Genomic DNA, 21175 nt, shown 5'->3' with positions numbered 1-21175 from the left:
GGCCCTGACAGTAACCAGACGCGCAGCGCTGTCAGCAGGTTTCGGAAGAGCCTTGGTAAGATTGTGGAATCCAGAAGGTGTCCCTACCCTGCCCTTAGCGCGGGCTGGAAGCTGCAGCTTAATGAGGGTGGGCCGGTGTGCTTGGTGGTCCTGGGGATTGAATCCAGGGTCTGGCACATATCTACGCCAGCGCTGTACCACCAAGCTTTGAAGATCGGTAAGAAGCTTGAATTAGTTCTGGAAAAGGCAGTTACAACAGTGCGTGAATATTTGGGGTGCTGCTCTCGACTTGTTCTAGCAGTGCTGACAGTGGCTGGCTATGCTTAGCTTTTGTTCTCTGCCTCCTTCACTGGCAAGTTGATTTTGGGAGCTGTCCTTTAAGACAGCATCTGTGGTCATAGAGCTGAGGCAGCACCTCTTTTAACTTCCAGGAGAGTTGAATATTTTATTCATATATAAATTAATCCATCATGAGCCACATCATTAACCTTGCAAAAATCCTGGAAGGACAGAGGTAAAGCAGAAAAGGCCACCTCAGTAGGAGTCTATCCCATCTTTGCTTTCCCACCCCAAACAAACATGATGCAGCACCCTCTGGGAGATCAGCCTGATTCAGAGGTTGCTTCGTGGTGATTTCTGTCCCAGCCACACCTCCATCCAAAGCTCGAGGGAGGCAGCACCACCTCTCAGCTCACAAGAGACGGTGACCAGGTGCCACAGGGACGGCATGCTGTCAGTGTTCTAGAGCAAGAGGTGCCCTCAGTCACTCATGGAAACCCTTAAGCATCACTGGTGCCTGGAACCAAATGTCCTCGGAGGCCAAGGATGGCACGGAAGGTCTGCCGCAGGACAGGGTCACGGTGAGTTTGTGACCCCGGGGAGGCAGCCGGTAGTTGAGCTTGGAAGATGGTGCCCATGAGTGGAGGAGCCTGCAGCTCGCTGAAGGCATCAGCCAGGAAGATGGCTCAGAAGAGCCGGCGCAGACAAGCAGATGTGCTCAGGCTCTGGTCCACACTGAGGGGTGCCAGCCGGACAGGTCGAGTTCATAGAACTCCTTGGGGCTTAGGCACTGCCCCCGAGGAGGGTCAGCACTCGTGGTACCAGTGTCTGGGCAAAGAGGTGCTCCCAGTGGCCGAGGACGCTGTCCGGCTCCCAGGGCAGCACCTGTTACAAACTACATGAACATTGAGCTCTAACGTGCGTGGAGGTGCGTGGTACCCAAAGAGGCAGGCTTTATGCGGCCCCTGGAGGAGAGGGTGTAGACTGTGCACTTAGGACTGGAATGCAGTCATGTTGGCACGGGTGGATTGCCACGCATCTATTCATTTGGTGCTCGTTGAACACCTGCTTTCTGGTGGGCGTACAGTAGTTGTGAGCCTCGTGACTTGTCTGCATGTGTGCTGTGGGGGTATGGAGCAAAAATTGTGTGGCCCACCAAACTCCCGTTTACTGAGTTGCTGTGTACCTGTTCCATGATCGGGGGAGGTAAAGAAGCTGTCCCTGCTACTGGGTGTGGGGGCACACTAGTAATTCCAGCACTCGGGAGGCCGAGGTGGGAGGGCTGCTACAAGTTCAAGGCCAGAATAGGCTACATAGCAAAACCTCGTCTCAGAAAACCAAAACAAAAGTCCCTCTCCCGAAGGGTGAGAGGCTAAACAACTTGTGATCTGTGGTCTGGCTTCTATCCCTTGCCGTGCAGTAGCAGTGATGACTTTGACACCATCCGAATCCAGAGCTAAGATCGGTACCGGGAGGCTGGGTCCTGGCAGGCCTCTGAGAGAGGGCACTTGAACAGGGCAAGACACACGATCACAATTAGCACAGGAGCAGAGGTCTCATTTGAGGCCGTAGAACACGGAATCAGGAGGCAGGGTGGGACCAGCTGCCCTACAGGGTAAGGGGATGAGACGCGAGGGTGGGAGCAGTGTGCTGGCTGTCACCCTCTTCCGAATCGAGATCTGCAGGCCTGCCTGACGGTGGGGGCATCCGGCACAGCTGCACAGTGTCTGCTAGGAGAGATTCCATTTCAAGAAGACTTCAGGTTGTCTGGGAGAACGTAGAAGCAGGACGCTCTGAATTCGCAGTGCTGTGGTAAGGTCCAGTGAGTGAATGTCCCTCCTCACGGGTTCGGTTGCCCTTCCCCGTCACATTTATCCTTGAACTTCCTGTGCGCTGGATACCAGTGTCCACGGCAGGGCAGGGCAGGTGTGCAGTGAGAGCTGGTGGGAGATGGGCCTGGAGAGGTCATCGGGGATAGGTGGGGCTGGCTGGACAGGATGGGGGCCGGGCAGCTGATTCCTCACCCCAGCAGCCCCCTGCCAGCAGGCCCAGGATGGGCAGAGGACATGTGGCCTTCCATTGCCCTGTCCCTGTCACAGCAGACTCACTGAGTAGTTCCCAGCCTGGTGCCTGGGGGAGTTGGTGGTGGTTGAAAATACAAACACCCAGCCTCTTGTCCCAGTTTGCAACTTCCCTGATGATAGCAGCCAGGTGTGGGGAATTTTGGGCTAAAGATTCTCCAAGGATTATCCTGCCTCAGAATTCTGTCTCTGGTGGGGTACTTGTCCTTGTCCTCAGGAAGCTGGCCTGTGAATGGTGATGCCATCCCTACTGCTGATGAAAATAATGATGCCCTGGGTTTAATCCCCAGTACCAAACAGAAACAAAACCTGTCAACTAGCAAACAGTGTATACTCTGTGCCAGGTACTGAGGAAACTAAGCATGAATTTACCTTTTACACTCTCTGAGGGAGTTACAGTTACTCTCATTTAAAAATTAACTTATTAATTGGTTTGAGACAGGATCTTACTATGTAGTTCAGGCTGACCTCTAACAGCGATCCTCCTGCCTCAGCCTCCTGAGTGTTGGGGTTATAGATGTGCACCACCACACCGGGCTACCCCCATTTAGCAGATGAGGAATTTGAGGCTTAGGTTAAGGAACTTGGTGAAGGTTGCACAGCTCTGAGGGGCATTTGGGGCACTTGTCTCTGGGGAGCTGGCATTTGTGCTGAGCGTCTATGAGGCAGGGGTTCTGCGCGAGTCTGTCCCGCTCAGCCTCATGGAAGAACCTGCTAGAAATGCCAGTTCTCTGGCCCTACTCCCGAACTCCTTAGTCCAAAGCAGGGTGGGGCCCTACAGGTGATCCTGATGCAGCTAAACCTAGAACCATTGAGTGAAGGGGCCAGGGCAGCATCGCAAAGGGGACAGCCACGGGCACCAGGAACAGCTACTGCCCATGTGCGGCCTTCCCTGCCGTGCAATCCGGGCATCCCCCAGCCTCCCACAAGGGGGCACTGTGGGCACAGAATTGGGAGCGGCAGGCTTTGTTAGTCACTCTCCCTGCGTTAGCGGGAAGAAAGCCTGGTGCCAGACACGCGGGGAGGTCACTGTTTTCCTCCTAGAAGGTCTAATGGGGGCGGGAATCTTGTTTATAGGATTCAGCCCTCGTAGGGGAGGAAGCTGGGCCCGGGGCCGCCTGGCGGCGCGGCCTGCAGATCCCGGGCACACAGCGCCCCCTCCTGCAGCTGCCCAGCCGGCACCGTGCAGTTTCTCTGGGGGACGGGAGCCCGCAGCCGTGTGATGCTTGGGTGGGGGTCCGAGTGCTGCGTCCCGGACCAGTGCTCAGCCTTCTCTTTGCCCCACCACGCTGCGGGGCCTGTTTCCCCTAGGAGAGGAAGTGCCTCTGAGGAGACCGTCAGCATCTTCCTCTGCGTCTCAGATCCACCCTGGGAAGCCGAGGACGTTGCAGGGCTCCCCGAAAGCGTGAGTTAGCGCTCCAGGGACCCCCTGCGAGGGTTAAGGTGGAGCCTATCAGATTGGATTTTCTAAAACGTCCAGATCAGATTTCTGTTCTGCGTTGTTGGGAAGAAGGAAAGATTTATTCCGCGTTCACCTCCTCTCCTCTGCAAGGCGTATTTCTTCTGAAGGACATTGCTTCGGGGGCTTCGGCGTCACCTCCTTAATCTGGGCTGGGCACCTGCGCTTCCCTGGCCAAGCCTCTAGCGGGCAGCAGGTCTCTGGCATTGTAGCTGTGTGTGTGTGTCCCAGAGCCGGAGGGGGTTCGAGAGAGCGCCTGGCCCAGCCTTGTGAGGCACTAGCTCTGTGCTATTCACAGGGTTTTCTTTGGAGTGGGGTGGGGCACAGAGTCTTACTGTGTAGCCCAGGCTGGCCTTAGACTTGCAGCGATACTCCTGCCTCAGCCTTCCAAGTGCTAGGATTGCAGGTTATGTGCACCATATCCAGCTAACATCTTTTTAAAAATTTTCCCCAGCGCTGAGGATTGAACCCAGGGTCTCACACATGCTAAGCAAATACCTACTACTGAGCTAGCCCCAGTTTCAATGATATGTTTAGTTTTATTTTGAGACCATCTCCTGAAGTTGCCTAGGCCATCCTTGAACTTGTCATCACCCTGCCTCAGCCTTCTGGGAGTACAAGTGTGTGCCACTATGCATGTGAGATCTGAAGACTTCTTCACTCAGGGAGCCACCAGTGCAGGGTCAGCACTTTCTTGACCCCAAGAGGGCCCCACCCCACACGTGGGTCCTCCCAGAGGCCTCATTAGAAGTCACCTTGTCATTTCTGATCTGCTTCCACTACCCAGGGAGCAGCTATGCCCAGCCCTTGGAGAACAGAGGCCTTGGAGACATCTACCTACCCGCCTGCAGAATTAGGATGGAGGTGTGGAGGCTTTCTGAACAGAAGCTCTGAAGTGCAAGGGAAAATTTACTGGAAAGCTGGGGCCACAGAACAAAACAAAGGCCCAGGGCTGCAGGCTGTGCTCAGATTGTGCAGGGAAACCTTTCCACAGCAGTCAGCTTTCTGTTCCCCCACAGTGTGCCAGGGGTCTCGTTTCCCTGGTATCTTCTCCAACACTTGTTATTATCTGGCCCTTTTTTTTGGCACTGGGCTTCAAACCCAAGGTCTTATACCTGGTAGGCGAGTGCTGTGCCACTGAGCTGCCCCCAGCCCTATCTGTACTTCTGACTTTAGCCACCACTCAATGGAGTGTGAAGTGTGGTAACTCATTAAGCTGACCTTGAATTCATAGGAAGCCCAGGCTGGCCTCAAAAATCACAGGGATCCTCCTGCCTCAGCCTCCCAAGTCCTGGGATTACAGGTATATGTTACCATGGCTAGGTAGATTTTTTTTGAGACAAGGTCTTGCTGTGTAGCCCAGGCTTTGAGTACACATTACTCACTGTGCTGACACGATATATATATATTATTTATTGTCTTCACAACAGTTTTGCAAGGTGGGATCACTGTTCCCATTTCAGAGATCAGCAAGCTGAGATTTAGGATTGAAGCTATTAGCTGAGAGTTGTTCTGTAAGCAGCAAAACTGGGCCTGAAACGTGGGTCAGTGGCAGAGCCCAGGAGGTCCTGCATTCTCAAATGTCATCCTGAGGTTCTTTGTGGTTATAAAGAGCCAAATGCAGGGCCGGGGATTTAGCTCAGTGGTGCTGCACCTGCCTGGCAAGCCTAAGGTCCTGAGGTCAATTCCTGGTACCGGAGGCGGGCGGGGGGAACCAAAACCAAAACCAAACAAACAAAAAAACCAGCCAAATGCTAAGGTGCTGGAGGTTATGGTTTTACACCCAAGTGTAGCTCCTGTGCACTCAGGAAGCTGAGGCAGGAAGATCTCTGCGAGTTCCAGAGCAGTGGGGCTTACAAAGTGAGAGCCTATCTAAAAATAAAACACAAAAGCTCCCAAAACAAAAAAGCTCCTGCTGCCCTAGCTGCCTCTGTGGGAGGTGGTTAATAGAGGGAAGGGACAGGTCCTGCTCTGCCCGGTCCCCAGGCTCTCCTGGGAGTGTCACCTTTTGTTTGTTTTGTTTCTTTGAAACAGAGTCTTACTATGTAGTTCAGGCTGGCCTCAAACTTGGTGAGATCCTTGTGCCTCAGCCTCCTGAGTGCTGGGGTTACTGTTGTGCGCCACCACACCTGGATTGAATTGTGTCACTTTGGAATCCAGTTAGCGGCGGCACCAGACACAAGAAGACAGCAGCTCTGTTTGTCCAGGGCTGTCCTGGGTGAGGGGTATGATTTCTGGAGTGTGGAAAAGCCGGGAAGCAGGTTTGGCCCGACTGTTGGACACTTTCAATACTCAGAGCAGGGGCTGCATCGGGACAGCCAGCGTCCATCAGTCAGGGTGTGAAGAAATGGATCGTGGCAGCTTCCTCAGGGACATCGCCACAGCCTCCTCCGTCCGGGGGCTTTCAGGGTTTCCTACACCGGCAAAGCCGGTGCCTCGGCTTCCGACTTTATCGGGACTTCCCGTCCGCACAGCTGGGAGCACTCCCAGCTCAGATCTGTCATGTCTCACCGATCCCGAGGGCTAAATTTGGAATTTAATAGCAATACTTTGGATTTATGTTGCCTTTCCTCCGAGGCACCTCATCTGTTATCCCATCGATTCTCCTAATGTCCCTGGGCGGAAGGTGGAGAGTGAGGGTGATACAGGGGAAGGGATCTTCCGGCTTCTCCACATTGGAAAGGTGACAGGCAGCTGAATCAGGAGCAGTGTAAGGTCCGTCCCAGCAGGAAGACTGTGACCGGGGCACAGTATGATGGCAGTTTGAGTACACAAAAAGTTCTCTCTCTCTCTCTCTTTTTTTTTGAATAAAAGTCTCACTATATTGCCCAGGCCAGCCTTGACCTGGTAGCGATCCTCCTGCCTCAGCCTCCTGAACAATACGATTACAGGCATGTGCCACCACCACACCCAGCTTTCCACAAAAAGTCCAACACACCTGTGTAGACTACTGTGTGGGAGCGGTGGGCCCGGGGTGCAGTGGGAGACCAATGTCTCTATACCAACCAGCAGAGAGGTGGGTCTGAGGCCAGGAGGTGGGCTTCTGGGTCAGGAGAAGAAAGTATTTGAACCCAGTTGAGGTAAACCCTGTACTTGAGCCTGGCACTCAGTGTTCAGCCTGCTTTCCTGCCTCCCTTTTTTGTTTGTTTGTTTTTTAGTTGTTGCTGTTTGATTTACGATCTTATTGTGCAGTTCAGGTTGGCCTTGGACTGGTGCTGATCCTCCTCCTGCCTCAACCTCCTGTGTGTTGGGATTATGTGTGCTTCACCTGGCTTGTGGTTCCCTACCTCCTAATCATGTGACATGGCTGCCATCCTTGCAGAGGCTCTTTCCCCAGGGAGGGGTGGCCCAGGGTGCTGCCACCTGACTGTGACATCTGCCTCAGGCTGTTTCCTCTTAAGCCCAGGCACTGGTTCTCGGGCCACCCTAGGTGATGGGGCCATTCTGTGGGGCCACCTCCCAGTCACCTCCCCCCACATCGGGGGAGAAAGGCCCAGAAACCAGGCACTGTGTAAAATCGCCAGGTGCTGCACTCTCCTCCCCCTGCAGGGAGAGAGGGGCAGGGCCTAGATGTTAAGGCAAGAGAAAGCTGGTGGGTTCACGGCGGGAGCCACGCCAGACCTGGGGCGCCAGTGGAAAGGGGGCTGGGGCATCGCGGGCTTTTCCGGGGTCGGGGCTGGGCCTGGAGGGATGAGCAGCAACCAGTGCTGTCAAATGCGCCCCTGCCAAGGGCACTGTTGCAGGTGGAGCCCCTGTGTCCCCTCTCCACCTGCGGTGACAGTGTGGGTCCCCATTTTACCAGCTGGACCCGGTGACCCACACAAACCCCAGACCAGGCCTCAGGCACCTCCATCTTGCCTGGAGCACAATAACGCAGCACCTGTTGACTGACTGACTGTTCGACCGGGCCAGGACCCTGGAGGGACTGGGCTGGGAAGCAGAGGCAGGGAGACAGCCGGTGGCTGTGGCAGGAGCCAGGCGGGAGGTGACGGGGGTTCCTGGGTCTGTGAGATGCCAAGGGTTAGCAGCTCTCCCTCACTGAGGACAAGACCTGTCCGTTGAGAAAAGCCATTAAATTTCATTTTCCAGTCCCCTCTTTGTCTATGTGGAGAAACGGAGGCACACAGAGAGTCAGCCCTACCTTGTGCATCTCCTGGTGAACTTGAGAGTCTGGTGAACCCTGTGGCCGGCTGAGGGCCTCTCAGTGCCTGAAGATGTACTGGAAGGGCTTTCTCAGCGGTCACCGTGGCGCTGGCCAGTGTCTCCGGCCCTAGGACAGTGCCAGTTAGGTTGGAAGCTGAGATGCTGGTGTAGCAGTTCGTGATCCATTCTGTCACCCTATGTCCCCCACTGTTTGGGTATCTTGGGGGTGGGTGGGTCTTGATTGGCATAAGCCAATGACAGTATGGCATCCTGAATGAGCATGAAGGCCCAAGCCAATCAGCATGTCACTTGGCCAAAGCGACTGACATTGGTCCAATGAGAGTTGGTGAGGTGGTTTCTACCTGACAGTTGGGAAGGGATCTCTCTGGCTCCAGATGGCCCGCCTTGCAGAGCTGAGGCTTGGAATCACTGCAGACATTTTGCTGTCTCTGCCTGGGGACGCAGTTGACATTTGGAGCGGTGAAATGCTGAGAGGATACCAGAGAAACAGCCAGAGCCTTGACTAACCCTGCCTGAAGAACGCATACCCCTGGGCTCTAGCTGTGGGGCTAAGAGGTGTGACGTTCAAGGTACATAACTGTTAAAGACATCATTTTAAGTAGTTTAAGTTGGTTTATCTGTTACTTATCATTGAAATGCGTATTTTTTCATTTTAATAAATTTTGTATTATATAAAATGGGATCAACACGTGAGTGGTTAATTTAAAAAATGATTACAGTACAAACTACCTCGCCATGAATCTCCCTCAAAGCGTCTCTCTCTCGCTTAGAACTTGTGCATCCCATCATTGTTGTCACTTTCTGAAGCAACTCTTAAAGTTCTCTTTTGTGAATGTCTTTATGAGGTGTGATAAAAAATACAGTGACGGCTGCTGTCCAGCGCTAGTCAGTGTGTCCATTCCGAATGGACATTCCAGTGTGTCCTTGTCTTAGTCACTTTCTCGTCTCTGGGACAAAATACACGACACCCACAACTTAAAGAGGGAGAGGTTATTTTGGCTCGTGGTTTCAGAAGTTTCAGTCCAGGGCTGGCAGGTTCACAAGAACGGCGCGGTGGAAGGGTCCGGTGTGGAAGAAAACCACTCACGGCAGGGTGACCAGGAAGCGGAGGGTGAAGGGAGGACCCAAGGCGGGAGACGGTTGGCCATAGCAACCGTGATCCAATCCCCTTCCGAAGCCCTACCTCTCAACGCTGAGGCTTTTGGGAAACATTCTAGATCTAAACCATAACAGTCCTCCTCTGTTTTATTCATCAGACCTGGCTCTGTGTGACTCTTAGCTCTTCCCCAAAGTCGACATGACTACGAAACAAACATTTGGAACCGATCAGGACATGGAGGCAGCTACAACAGCACAACTAAAGTCGCTCACGGAAGAGGACTTCCGGAACCGCTGCAGAAAGTGGTAAGCATGGTGGGATAAGAGTTTTTAAAGCAAGGGGGATTGATGGCAATACAGCTTTTTTTTTGTATCAGGGATCGAACTCAGTCCTTGAGCTTGCGAGGCAGGCAGCAGAACCCTGAGCTAAATCCCCGGCCCTTGCAACATGTCTTTTACTGCAATACACACACATGCACACACACACACACACACACACACACATATACATACATTTTTTAAAAAGAATTTAAACATTCATCATGGTTTTTGATCAGACCTCATACTGGAGATTTGCCTGTGTTCAGGTTCTGTACCATAGTAGGGAAGAGAGCTATATGGGCCGCACCCTCCACGAGCACAGGATCTGGAAGCCATGAAAACAGAAATCCAAACATCACATGGTTTCATGCAGACATTGCCAAGTTGAGTAAAAACAAGAACACAGCGGCATCTTGGGTGGGACGTGGAGCATTTAGAGATCATTTGCTTGCCTGGACTCTGATTTGAAGATCTGGCTTTCTCCATACTTCTTGTGAATCCCAGAAGTTCTGAACATTGTCACCAGCCCATGACCAAGGGTAGAGACAGCAGTCAGAGACCATCTTGCATGCCGGAGTGACAGTCTAGACAGGGCTTTTATGCCAGTGAGAGTGACAAGTCACTGGTGGCCTCTATGTAATCCTAGCGCTGTCGAGGAAAATGTCCTCACTAGTATTTGAGTGACAGGCGGTGAGGGGGCCAGGAGCGTGGGGTGGCTGGGGCCGGTGTGGCTTTTGCTTGGGATGTGCTCCAAAGTACTGCCCAGTCCCTGTCCCTGCTGCCAAGAACTGCAGAGTGTTTTATTCCTGATGGTGGGCCATCCTGGGTCCCAGCATGGTGTGCAGCACTACGGGGACCATGGAGAAATCTGGCTTCCTATAGAGTCATCGTCATCAGTGCCTTGTAGAAAGCTGCCTGAGGACAAGGGTGACATCGGGGCAGGGCAGAGTGGACATGTGCCCTCTTGGGAGGGTCCCATTCAGAGGGGATGGCCCTGCCCACTTCTGTAGGGGGCCCTTTCACACCTCTGTGTAGGCACCCATGAGTGAGTGTTCGCTGGAGCTGCAGATGGCTGTGTGCCATCCCATACATCTGTCCTCTATCTCTCTTTGTCCTCTGGTGGGTGGACCAAATATATATATTTGGTTTTTTGAGACAGGGTCTTTCTATGTAGCCAAGGCTGGCCTCGAACTCATGGCACTCCTCCTGCCTCAGCCTCCCAAGTGTGCCACCCCATCTAGCTCTTCCTGGAATATTTATAAACGTATTAAAAGCACAAACTTATAGAGAAAACCAAGTGCGCTCAAGGGCACTTCTCAAACATATCTAAACATTTGTGAGAAAGTAATGCGAATGCTTCTTCATTAATGCAATAATAACCATAGGTTGTGGCAGATCTTATTGCTACTATAATTCAACATAGCAAGGGACAGACATCTGTAACAGCTGTGCCGTGACATAAGAGTATTGGGCTGGGGTTGAAGCTCAGTGATAGAGAGCTTCCCTAGCGTGCACAGGTCCTGGATTCAGTCCCTAGCACTGGTACAGGAGATCTGTGATTGCTATTGGCCACAAAGTCACTGAAATGTTCTAACCATGGGAGGATGGCTTGTGTGTAATCACAACTGGAAAAGTCTTAGAGGATTTATGAAAATAGAGATGTAATTTTTCCCACCCATGTCTTTGGGCTGGCTTGCTTTCTGTCTGCCTTTCTGTCTGCCTTTCTGTCTGCCTTTCTGTCTGCCTTTCTGTCTGCCTTTCTGCCTGCCTGCCTTCTTCCTTCCTTCCTTCCTTCCTTCCTTCCTTCCTTCCTTCCTTCCTTCCTTCCTTCCTTATAGCTGAGTAAATCTTTTTTCTCTTTCTTTCTCTCTTTCTATTCTTTCTTTCTTTCCTTTTGAGACAGGATCTCCCTACATAGTTCAGGGTAACCTTGGAGTCACTATGTAGCCTGCCTGGCCCTGAACTCCTGGCGCTCCTACTGCCTTGGGATTATAGGCATGCGCCACCACGCCGGCCCCTTGTGTTCTGTTGGTGGATCCTGTGGAGGTCTGTGGATCCCAAATTAAGATTCCCTGAGCATCAGGTAGCTAAACACATCTGTGTGCATGTGTATAAAATTACATAGGTGTGTGCGCCTATATAGCGTGGACCCTCAAGTTACAACCAGCCTGACCCATGAGTGACTTGGGTTATGACTGGAATTTTAGTTTCAATTGATTGAACAAAGTCTTGTGTTACAACCTGAATGCCGGCCACTTGTGCTTTAGATGGTCTCAGATACAGATTTAACCCTTAAAGAGTTTCCTGGAAGGAACATGACAACATCCTTTCCCGTGTGGGGTTCAATGAGACATCCGGGGCCACTGTCTCTCTAAGGACACAGATCTGCCTGTGTGCAGGAGACAGACTTTGAAGGCTGTGCAGAGGAGCCTGAGCCTTCAGTTGACTGAGTTGAGTTCCAAGTATCCCTCATGAATAGATTGAGTTTGTAAATGAAGCATCCACTCTATACACATCTTGCGAATACACACATAGAGGCGTGCCCAGCGAGGCGGCGTAGATGTGTGCACAGGGATAGGCCCACACCCAGCATGTGGGGCCACATTCAGACTTCCCCCACACAAGTGTGTGCACAGTGGATACTTATTCCCACCCATGGTGCTGCGGGGCACAGGCTCACACACCCAGTGTATGGACCCACAACCTTGCTGTGTGGCCAGAGCTTCCTGTACAGCCTAGGACGGAGCCCCTGGTTCCGTGTGACTGCTGTGTGGTGGGAGCGTGGACAAGGGAGGTCAGAGTCCTACCATCTGGACTGTGTCCCCAGGCACCAAGGAGGTACAGCCCTGGAAGACAAGAATAGTGTCCAATCCACTCTCCCAAGGTGCGAACCAAGGGCTGGGGATTTAGCTCAGTGTTTCTGCCACCTGCCTCACCAGCGAAAGGACCTGAGTTCAATCCTGAGTACAAAAAAAAAAAGTACCAAGATGCAAACCAGGGATCCAGTGAGGTCCTAATCCATTCCCAGACGGGTGGCAGGGATTTGCTAGTGTCGCGGTGCCAGGCGGCCCTCCACTTGGGCTCCTCTGACCTCACTGGGGCTGCGGGCCCGTGGGCCCAGGACAGCGCTGTGGTGCCCTCAAAGGAAATCATTCTTCATTGGTAATGAACATTATGTCTGTGGAAACTAATGGCCCAGCCTCCTATTCAGTTTATGTAAAATAAAACAGGCCATATGCTGCTGCTTTCAGAGTTTGGGTGTTTAAATTAAATGTTGTTTAATGAATATTCAAACCCATTTGCTCCGAAGTTGCGCTCAATGTGGTGGCGGCTTTCATCCCCCCCTCTTCCTCGAAGCCCCTCCCTGCACCAGTACCCAGGGTATTAAGCCATTAGAACGGGGTGTGAACATCCAGGCATCTGTCTCCCAACGGAAAGTTGGATATTAAAATGCTGGAGCAGATGACAGTATAAATAAAGACATACAGTGAGAGGCTGGTCTGGTGATTTTTTTGTTTGGTAATTAAAACTGAGGAGGTTTTGACTGAAATTCTCTCTTCCTGAGGAGCAGAGGTGGGGTGCTGCACCCTGTCCACCCCTTCCTTAGCTTTGCCCAGCAGCCCAGAGAGTGGCTTTCGCACTGGGCTCCACGGAATGGGTTGAGGGACGAGTGTCAGCTTGGCGGTGTGAAGTGTGCAGTGGTTTCCCTCCTCTCCAGCCCCTTCTTCCTGCTGAACTCTTGTCTTGCTGCCCTCATACCGATGGAGTGACGGCCATGGCTGTAAGGCTGCGTCAAGTCCGCTGTGATTCAAAACTACAGAATCTTGGGTGGAGACGCTCCTCTTCCCGATGGGAGGCCAGACGAGACTCAGAGGAGGAGGTGGGGAGGGGCAGCATGTGCTGAGCCACCCTCTGCCTGGCCAGCAGCTGGGTCTCCTCTGGGCTCAGAGGCAGGGCTTGCTGTGGGCAATGGCAGGAGGAGTGGTGCTCATGAGGGTCAAAACTACCTATCCTGGCCCTGTCTCCCCAGTGTCTTACTTTCTCTCCTGGCCACGTCGTCTCTGAGTAGATGGTGGGGCTATTGGGCAGAGTCCAGCTCTTGAGCATCACTGCCCTGCAGTCCCCAGAATGGTGCCCACCCTGTTTCCTTTTGGGAGATGGGCATCATTTCCCTGGGCTGTGCTTGGCTTCTGGCCATCTTCCAACCTTTGTACCTCCAGAGGGCTGCACAGCAGGGACTGTGAACTGGGCCCCATCTGCTTCTCCGTAGGTCCCTGTAACACACTGGGAGCATGGGCTTCTCCCACTTTCCAAGATCCCAAAGGGATGTGAGTACCATGCTCTGTGCTCACATATAGCCCCAGGCTGGGGCACCCAGATCCACCTCACTCACCATCCCCCCTCCCTAGACTCTGGCCCGCTGTCCAGTGCCACATCGGAGCGGGCTGCAGTTTCTGCAGCTCAGCCAGCACCCAGCTGGGGAGGAAGATGCCAGCCTCCTGTCTCTTGGGCACCCTCACTTTAGTGAGTTATTTCCTCAGAGCCCCTACCTCAGGCTTTGGGACAGCTTTATGGGGCTCCTATTGGAGGGCCAGTTTGGGTTCTTGATGAAAGCTTGTGGCATTGTTTACCCAGCTGTCTCCCTGTAGGTGTGTGACAGTGCCCTTGGCTTGGGTTTAAGCTTGGGTTTGTCCATTCCCAGAATGATTTTAGGATGATCACAAAGCACCTCGCCCTTCTCTCCTCTCCCCAAGTTACCTCCTAACTCAAGAGCTCAAGTGGTTCCCATGCTTCTAATCCCAACCCTCCTTCCCCAGCCCTGAGCTGTCTCTGGGGCTCTATCTCCGCTTGGACATCCCACTAAATTACCAGTTTCAATCTCACCTCCAGCCTCATCGGCTCTCTTCCCTCTCCTACCATCCAAGCCAGTGTTTTCCCTACAGTATGTAATTGCCACATAAGCATTCACTGAGCGACTATTACCTACTGCGTAATAAGCTCTGGGGATTCCGGGACAGCCAGGAATGGTTGCTGCCCCTCAGGAGCTCTTGGCTCAGTGGGAGCGAACACCCTAGAAGAGAAGGTCAGGATGCAGGATAAGCACCAGGAGAATGCAGCTTGAGGTGTAATAACTAGCAAGGTGTGGGAAGGGCATCCAGGGACAGGGAACAGCAGGAACAGCACAGGGCGGTTCTGGGTTCCTGGGCTCTAACGTACAGGGAAGGGAGAGAGATAAGTGATGGGCCAGTTTCCTGTCTCTGTTGCTGCACTGCCCCCTTCCAGCTGTGCCAGCTCTGGCGGGCTCAGACAAGTCCACCATCCCACCTGAGGGGAACGATGTGATCGGGGTGCCGGTCACGGGCGTCTTCCCCTCTGCACAGTGTTACCTCCCAGGAGGCGAACATGGACACGGCCGGAAGGAACATTTTAGGGATGGGACGCTGGCCACTCCAATACCAGTGCCAGTGCCAGTGCCAAGTCCTCACCTAGACCTTCCTCCTAGGTTGAGTTCTGGGTTTACATCTGCAATCTCCTTCACTCTCGACTTCCCTTTGCTTTCTTGGCCCCTGCATTTCTGGCAGAATCTGGCTCCCGGAGACCAGAATGTGGTCCCTGAGCAGGTAGCCCCCTGGGCTTCATCTATGCTCATATTGCCACTTTACACATGGCAGGGCATAGCCTCAGGAAAAGGACCCAGCTGTGGGTGTCCCCGTAGGTTCCTGCTTGTCTTAGCTCCCCAGTACTCCTGGCTTCCACCCACTGACAGGAGGATTGGAACCTCCTAGGTGAGGGCTTCCTTCCTTCTTTCCTTCCTTCCTCCCCCGCCCCCCCCACCGCCTCTTTCTTTCTTTTTGTTTTGTTTTTGTTTTTTGTTTTTTGTACCGGGGATTGGACTCCAGCCCTTGTGCTTGCAAGGCAGGTGGCAGAACCACTGAGCTAAATCCCTGGCCCCTCTTTTTGTTTTTTTGAGACAGTATTTTGCTATGTATTCCAGGCTAGCCTTGAATTAACGGCAGTGCTTCCTCAGCCCCTCTAATACTGGGATTACAGGCATACACCATCATACCTCACTTATGACTGCCTACTTTATTTCCTGACCTGGTTGTACAGTGTACAGGTGTGTGTGTGTGTGTGTGTGTGTGAGAGAGAGAGAGAGAGAGAGAGAGAGAGAGAGAGAGAGAGAGGGAGAGAGGGAGAGAGAGAGACTGAGGTTGGCAAGGGAGCTAGTGCCCCAAGTTCAGAATCTATTCCTGGGCTCGGAGGAAGCAGACATCCCTTGTTCCCAGCTGACCTGGTCTCTGAGTGCCTGCATTTGCTTTATCCACAGCAGGCACATTAGATCCCAATTTAACAGAAATCCTGGTCCTGAGCCCACACCAGGCCCCGACTCCCCAGGGTGTGGGAGACTCGCAGGATATGCTTTCATCACAACCAGAGCCAGGCAGTTCTGGGGCTGGGCATGCTATAAGGAAACCGTTCATTTGTCTCTTCATTCTTCCAATCTGCACTGGAGCCTGAGCCGGGAATTGGAGAGAGCAGAATGAAAGACATTATGCTCCTGTTCTCCAGGGGACTGCAGTTTAGTAGAAGCTGTGGGTGGGTTTGGAGATGTGTGCATTGAATGGCATTGGGTGAAACAACCAGCAACCTGCATGGGGTAAGGGAGACTGACATCTGTCCAGCTTTTACCAAGTGCCCCCTTGGGGCTGAGTGCATCCCTTGGCTTATTTCACTTCATCTTCGTTTTGGACAGAAACACCCAGTTGAGTCATCTTACTTGGGGTAAAAAGGAAGGGATTCCAAAATTTGGGACCTCCCAGTAACCCCCAAACCAGCAATGAGACAGCATTCAGGGCAGGGACAACTGGTCTACCTGAGTCTACTAAATTTTCCTCCTGGTTTCTCTGGAAAAAGAATTGCCTTGAGCTAGGGATTTGGCTCAGTGGTTCCGGCACCTGCCTCGCAAGCACAAGGACCCAAGTTCGATTCCCGGTACCAAAAAAAAAAAAAAAAAAAAAGAAAAAAAAATTGCCTTGTGATGGTGAGGATGGCAGAGGTGGCCAAGAATCACAGGCCTCATGTGTGTGACAGGAAAGAAGTTCTGCCTCCCTAGAGTTTCTGTGGTGTGCATAGGAGACAGTATTTGTGAAAGCATTAAGGCAGGATCAATTTTGATACAATAAAACAGTACTCAGACTTCTACCTGAATTTCTTGCATTTCAATGAAATTTCCTCCCAGCAGGAATGAGTTTCTGAAAACCATTGATCCATCCATCCAACCTTCATACCAGCCAACCAACCAACCAATAAACTAGTTCCATCTACCTCTTCCCTTATCATAGCAAGTTTTTCAGTACCTACTTGTTGCTGGCCACTTAGAATGAAAGGCAGGTAGTGAATAGACAACTTTTCTCACTAGTTTAGTTTAGATTCATTATTTTGTTAAATATTTTCTATTCACACCAGTCAGACACTATCTCCATAGGAAATGAGTTTATTTTTATTTTTATTTATTTATTTTGGTACCAGGGATTGAACTCAGGACCTTGTGCTTTCACAGCAGGTGTGGTGCCACTGAGCTATGTATTCCAGACCTTATCTTTATTTTTTTGTGCTGGAGATCAAAACTAGAATCTTGCACCACATACTCTGCACATACTTTATCACTGAGTTATAGCCTCACCCTGAAATGAGAAGTGTCAGCAACAGAAAGTTTAGGTAATTGTCCTGAGGTCACAGAGCAACAAAGTAGCAGAGTCATAATTTAAAGCCATGCCTTTTGACTATGAATGGCCTGCTTGCAGATAATGCAGTGGCCTTGCAGAGTTGTATCTTTATGTGGTAGAGGAGAGTTGTAGTTTCAGGCAGTCAAAACAAATTGTTCATGTCCTGCCTGGCTTAGTCTAGGTCAGCAATAACAGGAATATTTCACAGATGGTTCCTGTCCTCTCCAAGACAATGGCACCATGAAGCCCTGAGCTCTGTCATAGTCTACACACTCACCCTTGGAACTGGGGGAATTCTTAGCAGCCACGAGTACTTTGGGTCTTTGGGAAGGACACTCTAACAGTGAGAGTCTATCGCTGATCCTAGGGCCAAGAGGCCTTGGATGACACACCTGGCTCCATGGTGGGTGCCCCAGGGAAGCAGCAGGCTTGTGGTTGTTGGCAACATCGCTGGGTGCGTGAAGCAGCAACCTCTGGGCTGGCTCATGTGTGGGTTGGGCAGCACCCAGTTATTGAGGTAGAAAGCAAGGCCAGCTGGGTTGTAGAAGCCAGACCTTGGAGGCCACCGGACAGTGGGATGGTTCCTCTGTCTGCCTCTCTCTGAGCTCTGCCCTGTTCTCCTCCCTGTGGGTAGAGTTTCTCTGCCTGCTCCTGGCTTCCCCATTTGTGAAGCCCCTTCTTCCAGCTTCCATCTGCAGAACACTTGGCTCACTGTGACCACAATGCCCTATGACCCCAAATGCATCATCATCTTACTTGGTTCTAACTCTCTGTTTCTTTCTACACGTTCTAATTTCAAGCCAGGTGAACAGTTCCATAAAAAGACCTGAGGAAAGCCACAAGTGTCCAATGCTGGGAGCATCCTGTCCACCCCACTTCAGAGGCCCTGCAGGAAAAAGCACAACATACAGGAGATGCCACTATTCTACAGACCACAGTCCATCTGCTCGTTCCTGTTGCCTTTTTTAAAAAAATGAAAGCTCTGGTATTTATGCACAATGGAGCACTATTCTACTAGAAAGGATAAACTTCAGTCATGTGTAGGAGAATGGGCACCTTGAGACTATGATGTTAAGTGAAATAAACTAGACACGCAAACTTAAATAACTCATGGTGTGTCTCAGCTTCCCCTGAATCCCCGCAAACCCAGGAGGATGAAGCTGGGTGTGGGGGTCACTTTGTCTATAATCTCAGTATTTGGGAGGCCGAGGCAGGAGGACCACTGTGAGCTCAAGGCAGCTTGAACTACATAGTGAGACTATCTTAAACAAGCTGTAAGAAGATAGCAGCTACTGATACATATTTCTTGGTGTGGGCCAAGCATCCAACTGAGTACTTTCTGTGCTTTAATTCACCTTGTGCTCACAACAACCCTATTTTACAGTTGATGCTGCTGAAACGCAGAGAAGGTAGTGAGTGACTTGTCCAAGGTTGCACAGCAGACAATTATGGGCCACTTGTCCGCTGCCCTGCTGGGTGGCCAGGCAGTGACTCGCGTCCTGGCGGTCTGCAAGCCGTGGGACATTTCCCAGGGTGTGGTACCTCCTCCCAAACCCTGGGAGCTGTCTGTGTGTGGTGTCAGCCTGTCCCACTTCATCACGCCAGTCATTAATCCCCTGTGCAGCACAGCTGGGACCGGGCCCCAGACCCTGTCTCCGCTGCCATGTTTTCACAAGCCTGATAAACGATCCTGCTGCCGCAGCTCGAAGGGCATCTGTGGAAAAGTGGTCCTGAGCAAGATTCTCCAAGACCTTTTTCCACGTCCCATCCATCCATCCTTGGCTGCTGGGAACCAGCGTGACATAGCTGCTGGCAGCCAGAAGCCAGGCTCCGGAGGTCTCTAGTCTGGGGTTGGGGCCACAGGAATCACATCAGAGACGGCCCAGACAGCGTGGAGTTCACCTCTTCTCACTGTGTGAGAGGGGACACCAGGAGGGAGTAGTTCAAGGTCGACCAGCACTAGTCTGGGGGTGAAGCTCCACAGACCAGGTCTGGCCTTTGAGATAGCTTTTCAGCCCATGGCTGGCAAGCAATATCTCATTTTCCTCTCCTGATCAGCCCTCCAGGTGAGTGTTACTAAACCCATTTTACAACTGGGTGTGGTGGTACACACCTGTAATCCCAGCATTTGAGAGGCTGAGGCAGAAGCATTGCCCTGAGTTCCAGGCCAACCTGGGCTACATATGAGTTCAAGGCCAGTCTAAACTACATAGCAAGACCCTGTCTCAAGACCAAACCAAACCAAACCCCACCTTACAGATGAGGAAATTGAGGCCTTCTGTGTTATTCCCTGTGTGTCCCTTTAATATTAAGACCATCTTTATATCCTCCAGGAAACTTTTCCTTCATGTCTCAGTTGTTTATCTAGTGGCAGTAGATGTCTAGTCCAACCCTAGAGAGCCCAGGTTCAGGTCCAGCTCCATCACCTTCTAAGTGAGGCCCGAAGCAGGCCTTGCAGTTGGGGGAGTCTCAGTTCTGACTCTGAAAATTAGGGATAATAATGTCAGAATTGCAGGGCAGGGTTGGAGATTTAGCTCAGTGGTGCTGTCGCCTGCCTGGCAAGAGCAAGGTCCTGAGTTCAATCTCTGGTACTGGAAAAAAAAAAAAATTGCAGGGCACTTTGAAAGATCACATGACACCATCATTGGAAGCTACTTATCATGATACTGAATATGTAAATGGTAGCCACTAAGTTAGTGTTATCAATAAGAATTGCCAATGTTCAATATCAAGTCTCAATCTAAAAATCTGAAATTAAATTTGTTCTAACTACTGTGAGTTTTGGCCTCTTTCTTTCTTTCTTTCCTTCTTTCTTTTGAGATAGGATCTTGCTCAGGATGGAACTCACTATGTAGTCCAGGCTGGCCTTGAATTTGAGGGGATCCTCCTGCTGTCTCAGCCTCCCAAGTGCTGAGATTACAGGGCTGCGCCACCACATCTGGCTTGGCATGGCTATTAACATTTTATTTACATATTAAGGTCCATGGTTGAATAACAGGCCTCCAAATGTCCTGCTCCTAATTTGGGATCCCGTGAATATGTTACCTTACCTAGCAAAGGGAACTTTGCAGCCGTGGTTTGTCAGGGTCTGTGATGAGGAGGTTATTCCAGGTTATGAGCTGGAGGGCCCAATGTAACCACAAAGATCCTTGCAAGAAGGAAGCAGGTGAGTCAGGGTTGGAAAAAGAGCTATTGTGGTGGAAATGGAGGTGATTTGAAGGTGGTTCACTGCTGGCTTGGAAGATGGAGGAGGACACTACCAGCCAGGGAATGCAGGACACCTCTGGAAGCTGGAAGAAGCAAGGGCACAGATTTGTCCAAAGTTTCCACAGGGAATGTAGCTCTGGACTGCTCACTCCTGGGGCTAGAAGACAATGAGCTTGTGTATTCTCAGCCACAGATTTTGGGGTCATCTGTTACTGCAGCAGTAGGACAAGAAGATTAGAACCTTGTGGAATATTTTCTATTCAAATTCTACAGGCATTTGTAAGCTCTTCTGCCAGGCAAGGACTATGCTGGATACTCCCATCTGCATCTGTTTCTATGGGGGGTGATCAAAATGTACGATGAATATTTAAACTGAAAACAATTTATGTTGGTAAAAGGCACATTGCCATGAATCTCCCTCAAAAATGTTTCCTCTCCCTTCAAACACACAGATCCCATCATTCTGTAGCTTTCTGAGGCCGTTCTGGAAGTCCTCTTTCGTGAGTGTCTGTCTTTACAGGTTGTGATTAAAAATACAGTGAATGCTGCTGCCCAGTGCCATCCAACAGAAAGGCAGGCTCGTAAAAGCATGGTTTGTCCTCACCTGTTTTATTCACCAGGTCAGATCTGGCACTGTACAACTTCTAGTTTTTCCCCAACATCAAAAATGACCACGAAAGGGAAGCATTTTGAATCAATTCAGGACATCAGGGCAGCCACAACAGTGCAATTAAAGACACCCATGAGGGCCAGGGATTTAGCTCAGCAGTTCCGCTGCCTGCCTTGCAAGCACAAGGACCCGAGTTCGATCCCCGGTACAAAAAAAAAAAAAAAAAAAA

General features: G+C 51.4%; 1 long non-coding RNA gene across 2 annotated transcripts; it reads left to right on the top strand.

Annotated features, from left to right (window-relative positions):
• The first annotated feature begins 674 nt into the window (after nt 1-674).
• On the top strand, nt 675-19272 carry LOC104850765. 2 transcript variants are annotated; one of them, XR_004518217.1, is made up of 3 exons: nt 675-860; nt 9240-9387; nt 17930-19272. It is a non-coding gene; the product is annotated as an uncharacterized LOC104850765 (long non-coding RNA). The 2 variants fall into 2 exon arrangements; XR_777058.2 differs by lacking the exon at nt 675-860 and adding an exon at nt 8388-8552.
• Nucleotides 19273-21175: the final 1903 nt, after the last annotated feature.

This window comes from Fukomys damarensis, unplaced genomic scaffold (assembly GCF_012274545.1).
Source record: "Fukomys damarensis isolate Sample0158 unplaced genomic scaffold, DMR_v1.0_HiC HiC_scaffold_20, whole genome shotgun sequence".
Classification (NCBI taxonomy): domain Eukaryota; kingdom Metazoa; phylum Chordata; class Mammalia; order Rodentia; family Bathyergidae; genus Fukomys; species Fukomys damarensis.
Note: the sequence above shows the minus strand (reverse complement) of the source record. Positions and strands in the feature narration are given on the sequence as shown.